Source organism: Ruditapes philippinarum, unplaced genomic scaffold (genome assembly GCF_026571515.1).
Source record: "Ruditapes philippinarum isolate M1 unplaced genomic scaffold, ASM2657151v2 ctg3907_1_1_1_1, whole genome shotgun sequence".
Classification (NCBI taxonomy): domain Eukaryota; kingdom Metazoa; phylum Mollusca; class Bivalvia; order Venerida; family Veneridae; genus Ruditapes; species Ruditapes philippinarum.
The window spans coordinates 111998-122106 of NW_026861239.1; the positions used below are offsets into that span (position 1 = coordinate 111998).

Below are 10109 nucleotides of genomic sequence, written 5' to 3' on the forward strand. Positions count from 1 at the left end.
GTCTTTATACACATATGTTTTATGGAGTGTACCTTAAAATTATTTTTGTACACTAATACTATAAATATTTTCTTAAAATATTTCGTTAAAACTGGCAAGAATCTGAAGCCGTCCTTGCGAATATAATCAATGATTATTGATTTTTATAAAAATCAATGTGTCTTATTAAGTGTACTCCCTGTTACCGCAAGAAAAGTACATGTTTAACGATATAGGCTCCCAAGAAAAAGTTCAGTGATCGGAAGATGCAGGTGCTTGTAAAGACTTGCAATGCAAGGTACGGTGATGTCGAAGTCATGCTACTTAGCAACTTGTTTTAAACAAATTAACAATCTTCATAAAATGAATATCATTCCCAATTGTCGCCCGCTATTTACAAAACGGTTTTAAAATATCACCGATGAGGAAATATATATAGAAATTATATAATACGTGATAATTTTGAAAATACCACCTCCATAAGACCAGATAAAGGGCATGCCCTACGCGAGTGATGTATTGCTGGCAACCTACAAAGATTACAAAATACAATCACGAAAAAGGTCAAAGATATAATTACATTTATGAGAGATATTTATTCTTTTTATAAATATTTTAAAGATATACTATGCTCAAATTTGATATCAGAAAATACCACAGTATGTAAACGATTTGAACCCCAACCGGATCTTGTGAGAAGATTTTAGTGTCAGCCATATTCTGCCGCTTCACTTGTTTACGATATTGGTATTTATATTGATACTGATGGACGTAAGGTTAGTAAATCTATATTTATATTGTAAGAGAGAAACTTTATTAAACGTCTAAGTTATGCAAAACATAAACGTAAGCACGAAGGTTATAAAATAACCGAAACTCACGAACTGCTTTCATGTGATCAACACTGAACACGAACAAAAATCCGTCTTATTCCAAGGTTGATTTAGTTTTAACATCGAATTGTGATATCGAACTACTAAAGTAATCAATAACAAACGATAATTTAGTCATATGCATAACATATTGCTGTACCTTGAACATAAATTTAAGAGTTTTACCAAGGAGGTCATTTCCGTAAACTGAACGTTACTTGCTGGTGATTGTGAACCCTACTTGTGAGTTTACGAATTTTATCTGTACCCTGACTTGTGAGTATATTTAAAGATTTATTGGAGAAAACGTTTACGTTAATTGCGATTTTGTATCAATTATTGCGAGAAAATATAAATGATTGTAATAGAATTTTATTATATAAGGTGGGATCTAAGGTATTTACCGAGAATTGGTTTAACTGATACTATTGTTAATCATTTATGTAATAAAATATATAGTGTTATGTATATTTTTCTTTCAGATCACCATGAAAGAATACAACTGCATATACTGTTCGGTCAAGACTACGATATGTACGAATTTCAATGCCGTCATTGACCACATAATTATTCGCCATCCAGACTGCAACTTGAAAATAAGAATAAATAATGATCAAAATAAAATTTCCTACTTAAAAAATTTCAGTGTCAAAGCCAATAACGTAAAAGAAAAAAAGAAATTTATAACACCAATAGCTGAAACACTAACAATTAAAATTTCAAAAATTCCCGAATATTCTCCGATTAAAAAGATGCCAAAATTGTGGACGCCTATGAAAGAAAAAAAGACGTTTATAACTCCAATAGCTGAAACACTGACAATATTAAAATTTCAAAATTTTTCGAATATTCTCCGTTTAAAAAGATGCCAAAATTGTCGACGCCAATGATAGATATACAAGAATAAAAGTCGTACATGTCAGAAATAGAAAGTCAATGAATTTCTGAGAATATAGAACCTTGTTTTAAATCAACGGTAGGTGTAATAGCTTTCAACATGTTGCAAAAAATCTTGTAATCTTGTAATGATATTTCGAGGTTTATTGATACGTGATGTTATATAACGGTCACGGCAAAACTAACAACAATTCCGTTGAACTAAATATAAGAAATTTATAGTACATACGTAATATTTTAGCTTTATATCTTTCCAAAGAAGTATGAAAGGTATGTGAAGTTAATTATTCCTATCAAGAAATAATTGACTTTCTGGTTCGTATAACCAGCCACTTCATGCTGGTATTTTCGTAGACAGTGAAAACATGACGAAACTCCATTCATATGCAGTTTTAGTTACTTACATAGAACTAAAACATGTACCATGCTCTTGTGACACAATAACTTCGTATTCTGCACAATAAAATTTGGATTATATGATAAAAACACAATAAATATCATCAAAAGTGACTCGCAAGTAATGGTTCAGTGAAAACACAAGTAGGGTACAGATCATTAAAATTGTTTTAGCAAGACGGGTACAGTTATCAGAAATGTCGCCTCTATTATTTACTATGTTTTATCAATATTCAAAGCTATTTTCACAAGTGTCTGTCCGGTAATATGAGGTTAAGACAATAAAGTAAAGATTCAGATATGAGTTATAGTGAAGTAAAACAATTTTTAGCATAAATTTGCTAGTGTAATCGGCGTGTGTTGACATAAACAAAACATGAGGCGAAGAGCACAGCGTTTTATGCGCATATATTTTACGAAGAAGGTTATGGATGTATATATAAGCAAAGATAAAGTATATCTCAATATGTTTCAAATGTTAACATATCGTAACATACTGAAATTAAGCCGATCTTTAATAGTTTAATGTGTCATCCCGCCTGATTGTACGTTTAGATGCTGAGATCTTCTCACAAGATCCGGTTGGGGTTCAAATCGTTTATATACTGTGAATACTGATAATTGCTACACAGTCTCTTTGTAAATATGAAATAGACATGTTTTGACTTCACACAAAGTTATTATGTCGTGTTTAAAACTCAACACTTATAGGTCGTCACAATATAAATACATAGTGTCGTTTAAAAAACTGGAAGTTTTTTTTTTAAGAAAAGACCAACTTTACTTGTTCTGTATTAGAAAACGTGACTTACCATATAGATTATGATTCATTTTCTATTTAAATTAGACAAATTCAGTACGAATTTCATAGGTTTTAATAAATTTCTTCGATTAAAATATTTTACTCAAAGATGAGCATAGTATATCTGTAACGACACTTGAAATACCATGTCCAAAGCAAACGAGACCAAACTATAAATTAAACACAGTCATCCGTTCTAAGAAAAAAAAACATAATTTTTATAAAATTTGATAGGTACATGATTTATCCCGACTATATACATTTATAGTTATACTACAATAAAGATATACAATTAATAAATTAATCTTTGATCTGAACTGAGTCTAACTTACATTTATTCTGCTAATTTTCTTAAATCGACTTGTCCATCTTTCAATCTGGACAAGACCAATCATCTTTTAAAGGGAAGAATACTAAATGTATACTGACTGAATAAGCGAACAGTGCAGATAATTATAGGTACAATGTAGGCACAGCTGTGTCGGCTGATCTTTGTCTCCGTTGGACGCTTTTACCGCCGGCCGGTTATGAGTTAATGAATCGACGACATGCTTCATAAGAATAGTTTGAAGAAATATATATAACAATGATGCAGCATATCAAAATATTCAATCAAAACATTTTATTTCATATAAAATATTTCATTATGACATTGCCTTTAACAAATTTTCCATAGCAGTAGTTGAATCAAAATAACCAAAAAATATAGAAAATACCGTTCACTTATGAATACATTTGAAAAATAACACCCCAAGTTCCATATCATTTCTTTATATATGATATTGGCACTAAAATGATAAGATAGAGTTCATTATAAACATAAGCTTAATGCTAACAGTAAACAATGATAACACATATCGATCATTGCCTTTATCATTCAAATTATTACTTTACGTTCATAAAGTTTTCCAGTCAATCTCAATAAAGTAAACCATGATTCACGTAAATTTACCGCCTACGTTTTGACCTTTTTATTAGATTTATAAAAGAATTTTTAATCCCCCTTCATCTCTATACGTCCCTGTATGTAGATTTGACAATTATTGTCGTTAAATCGCTGAAAAAAGCTCTCATTTATTTGTGGAGACGTAACCCATTTACAGACTTAATCCCGTGTCATTGATTATGGGATATCTCTATGTGAAGGGGTTAAGAAATAACAGACTCCTAACGCAGAGAATACAAATACGTTGAAATGAGCGCGGAGAAGTGTGCTTTTGTGCAGACGACTAGGAATAATGGTTTTTGTTATGAAGAAAAATTAAGACTTGGAAATTGTTTATCATATTTTCTCCTTCTTTTTCTTTGGACTCAAAGGACTGGCAAATAAAATAATGCCATATTGTATGAATTTCAACACATCGGTCAGAGTATATAATATATATCAGAAACTTGTCCCATCTAATAACAAAAAATCGTTAAAATAAGAACACTTATTAGGAAATCAGATTATAAACACCTATAAACAGAACAATTTTTCTCTTAAAACCTCAAATTTTGAATCATCTTTTAAAATGACGTAGATTATAACATTCAACATTTCGAAATCAAAATTAAAAAAGGACATATCCGCAGTTGATGCTGGAGACAAATGTCAACCAATTACTTTATTAAATAACAAAAACAAAACTATCTTCCATTAAATCAACACATCCTCCATATATTATTCAGATACACAGCTTTGTTTTCTGAAAATCTATTAAAACAAATATATGTACCAGTTAATTTCTTTGAAAAATTAAGAATTAGTAGTGTTCTCTCATATCTTTGGTTAAAGTTTAAATCGCAGAGCCATTATAAAAGACCTATGGTGACTTTACTATCTAATTGGTGGGCGTATACTTCAGACATCTTTTGCGCTTAATGTTTGTCTTAAAAAGACAAAAAGGCATCCAATTTAGTCAAGTCATGTTGTTCAGGTTTGAAAGTATAAGTATTTACAAATTTTACATACAAATTACATTTGTGTCCTTAAACATGCATATCTTTTAAAGTCTGATCAAGAATTTAAAAAAATCAAATGAACTAAGATTCACTATCTTATCAGAAATCTTAGCCTGGTTAAGTCTTTGCTAAACACTATTCAAAATACTCTTTAAGGTGTATTTACTTCCTTACCAACCAAGTAAACTGTTTCAATTATTTCAATCACACCTCGCACGAAACAGCAGATGTAATAACAAGACATCCTTTAGAAATGCTTCAAGCAAATCATGTAATGCGATAGTGAAGCGAGAAAACGTGCAATATTTGCAATATTTGCAACACGAGTGTTTTCAGCAATTGACTAGTGGCAATATTCATTCAAAATCCATATTGTATCATTTTACTTGCAGTTTCAACATTTTTTTTGTTCTGTGTTCTGCTGAATGTTTATTTTCAGCTATACAATACAGGTATATACAATAATAACAACAAAAGTTGCACTTTTAAATTATGTTGAATGCGATGATATACAGTCCAGTTAATGTGAAAGCTGATTTAAACGCATTCCAAACATATCTTATTCGTACTTCTTAAACCTGGAACATAATTTCGTTTGTCGAGAATGAATTAATTGAAACAGGTTAAACAAGCTCTAAGAACGCAATGACCTCACGTAGAGTAAAGAAAATGCGATTTAAAATAATTACATTGGTGCTGTGTTTGGTCCGCTTATTTTTCTTTAAAAAAATGAGATAATCTTGTCTTGAATATGAAGGTTACCTTATTTTTTTTATTTCAGATATAAAAATAAAGTTCGACTATACTTAAAATGCATTATTCTGTGTGCATGCTTGTTGTTAATGTGGAAAACGAAACAACAAAACAAAAGAAAAATAAATAAATAAATGAATAAACCCAAACACTACAAATAACCAATAAAACAAAAATGCAAACTGCTAACGTTCTCACTTATTCAATTAATTGCATTTCTTCAGTAATTCTGTTGTTTCTTCTTCATTTGTATAATTGAAAATAAAAAAAAATGAAATAGAATTATCGCAGAAGAGGACATCACTACTGTACATTTGGGTTTCTTTGCCCCTTTTTGTAGCACAATTATTCTAACAGCTGTAATTTTTTAACACTACAGTTCTAGGCATGGACGAATATCATTACATCCGTCTTTCCGTCCTGCACTTATTATTAGGAAGGATTTAAATAAAATCAAAGGTTCATTCCATCATCAGAGAAGCCATTTACGCGCCTTGTTCGAGAATTAAGATTGTCGTCTGCAAGAATGATTTCTTCTATAAAATGCTTAATTGAATAACAAGTAGGAATACCAAATCTCTGACTATATGTAGGTAGATTATTCAACCAACTTGCTGGCGTCAATGAAATAATGTATACTACAACTACAATATATAGTTTTATTGTTATCATCATTCTTTTTAAATACGAAACATTTATAAAAAATGTGTTTACATCAATGAAACAAATTTAGACCTGATATACATGAAAACTATTGTATTTAATGAAAGATAACAAGAATGCGTAAATTTTGCTCAACAACCGTTATTTTTATTCTTAACTAACATGCTGTTTTGCTAACGTAAAACGATCACAGATATAACATTACACCGTTATGAATGTAATGTGTCTCTTGAAATAAAGTTCAAGAGCGATCAATAGTAAAACAACCTTAATAACTGATATAAATACTGACATTACGACAGTGATCGTAAACATACAATAACTCCCGACATTTAAAGAAATATTATGCTCATATTTGATTCTTCAAATCATTGATAAAATTGCTTTCTCCGTTTACTGTAATTATTGTAAAATAATTATGTTTTGATAACACAGAGATATGTCAAATTTAAAACTCTACACACTATAGGTAAAGGCAGCATAAACACAAAGCCTCATAAGAAAGGGCCACCCTAACATGACCTGTAATAAGAAAATGTAGCTTCCTATTTATAGTTTGTGCATTTTTTTATTCAAAGTATATATAGTCAGTAAACATTTCCTAGATTTCAATAAATTTCTTCTCTAAAATTATTTTGTCCAAAGATAAACATAGTCTATCTCTAATTAATTTGAATAAATGTTATTTAGATTTGTTTATAGATCATACTACATTAAAAAGTCAAGAAGGTGTGATTTAACACCAGGAATGTTACATGTATTTATCTCACAGAAAAAAAACTTATTTTAATTAGCTGTAATCAGTCAACGACAGACTTTAAGTTTGATTGCCATGTATGTGCGGCGACCTTTAAAGTTCACACTAGCTGATCTTATAGAAGAAAAAGATTTATTGTCCATTTGTTCTGACAATTTGATATGTAAGAATCACAATCTATTAAACGTATTACCTTAATTCTATAACAAAAAGAAGTCATGAGCATACTAATGACACTAATTATGCGAAAGGAGTGTCCGTTAGGTTGTTGTTGTCTACGTAATTGTAACCAAACTTTAAACCAAACTACCATGATGAAGTACCAAATGAATAATTCTTTCCTTTAACATGTCAAAGGCTTAAAAAAAAACGAGCGTGCAGTTGAATAAGTATTTGGAGTTTTGTCATGAACAATTCATGTTATTTCTGTTGATGTCTTAGATTTAGTTTTTCTGGGATTATACGTCTTTCACAAGAAAAACAAATAGAATTAATGACCTTTTCATCCTCGAAAAAGAACATATATGATTTTTATTTTGTTAGGTTTTCAACCTGCGCCGAAACAGTGTATGTCATATGGCGAATTCCCAGTTTTACTGGTGGAGGAAGACTTCAGGTGCCCGTTCGTGCCTGAAATAATGCATGGAAGAGAAGAACCACCGACGTCCAGTAATATAGATGGATAGCTTCCTCACATGAAAGAATCTAAAGTTTATGTCGAGATTTAAACGGGTAGAAGGAAGTGGTTCGAAGTCGATGCCTTTAACCACTCGGATACGGGCGTCCCACAAACAAAATATAATCAAATATTATTAATTCAATTTTAATATAAATCTATAAACATTTAAGATTCCAAATAACAGACGACGGAGAAGTGATCCCTATATGTCGCCACTACTCCGTGGAGGCGACACAAAAAGTCAAGAAGATGTGATTTAACACCAGGAATGATACATGTATTTATCTTAAAGAAAAAAACTTATTTTAATTATTTCTCAGCTTTCTAGCTGTAATCAGTCAACGACAGACGCCATGTATGTGCGGCGACCTTTAAAGTTCACACTAGCTGATCCTATAGAAGAAAAAGATTTATTCTGTCCATTTGTTCTGACAATTTGATATGTAAGAATCACAATCATATTAAACGTATAACCTTAATTCTATAACAAAAAGAAGTCATGAGCATACTAATGACTCTAATTATGCGAAAGGAGTGTCCGTTAGGTTGTTGTTGTCAACGTAATTGTAACCAAACTTTAAACCAAACTACCATGTTGAAGTACCAAATGAATTATTCTTTCCTTTTACATGTCAAAGGCTTAAAAAACGAGCGTGCAGTTGAATAAGTCTTTGGAGTTTTGTCATGAACAATTCATGTTATTTCTGTTGATGTCTTAGATTTATTTTCTGGATTATACGTCTTTTACAAGAAAAACAACAGAATTAATGACCTTTTCATCCTCGAAAAAGAACATATATTGATTTTTATTTTGTTAGGTTTTACCTTGCGCCAAAACAGTGAATGTCATATGGCGAATTACCAGTTTTACTGGTGGAGGAAGACTTCAGGTGCCCGTTCGTGCCTGAAATAATGCATGGAAGAGAAGAACCACCGACGTCCAGTAATTTAGATGGATAGCTTCCTCACATGAAAGAATCTAAAGTTTCTGTCGAAATTTAACCGGTGAGGAGGAAGTGGTTCGAAGTCGACGCCTTTAACTACTCGGATACGGGCGTCCCACAAACAAAATATAATCAAATATTATTGATTAAATTTTAATATAAATCTATAAACATTTAAGATTCCAAATATCTTTTTACGATATTATAACAAAGAATATTATTTAAATTTAATCAAAATATCATGGGTCCGTATTAATAAGTTCACAATCTTTGATAGGAAATTTTGCAAACCATTTATTTTTTTATGCAACGATATTCAAAGATCGGAAATATAACTTCTTTAATTTAATATATGTGGCGATTTCAACGGCCTCACACGGCACAAACAACGCTGATGTAACGTTTAACTTAAGAAAAACTGAATCCTCCAAGAAAGTTATAAAAAAACGGCAAGATTGACAATATTGCTGTACATACGAAGACTGAATATATCTATAGTTTTACCTATGATATGTTTTATGTTAGAATTAGAAAACGAAGAAATAAATTTTTTCTAAGGCATGGTATGACTTCGAAGCACTTACATTTCCACTAGGCCCTCAACAAGAAACAAATAAAGCTCCTTTTTACTGCGTTAACAGCCTTTCTGTTTACTGACCTTGAATTAAATTCTTTAATGTAGTTTTAGGCTAACTCCTTATTATTATGATCATTCTTGTATTTGATGTGTTTGCTTTAAGATCTGCTAATAAACGTCATAAAATCGCTCAAAGAGTTTTCTTCATATTTGTCGAGACATGACCCATTTACTACTTTATCCTACTTCATCGATTATAAGCACCCTTATAATGAAGAAAGCTTTTGAAGATAATAGACTTTTAGAGCAGAGAAGAAAAAGGACGCTGTCAAGAGCTCGCAGTATATTTTTATATGGCAGACAATGAGTAATTGCTTTTACCGAACAGAAAAAGAAATATCTTGAACACCGTTCATGACATTTGCTCAAAAATAGATCTGAAAGAATTGTTAAAAATAAAATAAAGATGAAATTTAAGAAGTTTTTTGTTCCATGAGTGTACACGGCTCAGTCGCCAATTGTTTGAATATATTTTTTTTTAACAATTTAAAGTTGTAACATATTCCAAAACGTATGAAAGCAGCAAATATAATTTTAGTTCTAGTTGAAATATACAGACATATAATAGTTTTCATGTTTTACTCATGTTTCTCTAGAGATCATCTTTAAACTTTAACAAAATAAATATGTCATTTTCGAAATATCTCTCTTTAATGCGCATGAAAAGAAAAGGTAACATAGCGACTATTATTATAGACACCTATGATTTCTCTTATTTCGGATTTTCTTTTCCGATTTTTGTTTAAACGCTTCGATATAAAAGCAGAAGATATTTTTTATTGAAGA

At 30.7% G+C, this 10109-nt stretch overlaps 1 long non-coding RNA gene across 1 annotated transcript; it reads left to right on the top strand.

Moving 5' to 3' along the window:
• Nucleotides 1–638: 638 nt before the first annotated feature.
• LOC132714994 (uncharacterized) lies at nt 639–2611 on the top strand. Its single transcript, XR_009623635.1, has 2 exons — nt 639–755; nt 1334–2611. It is a non-coding gene; the product is annotated as an uncharacterized LOC132714994 (long non-coding RNA).
• Nucleotides 2612–10109: the final 7498 nt, after the last annotated feature.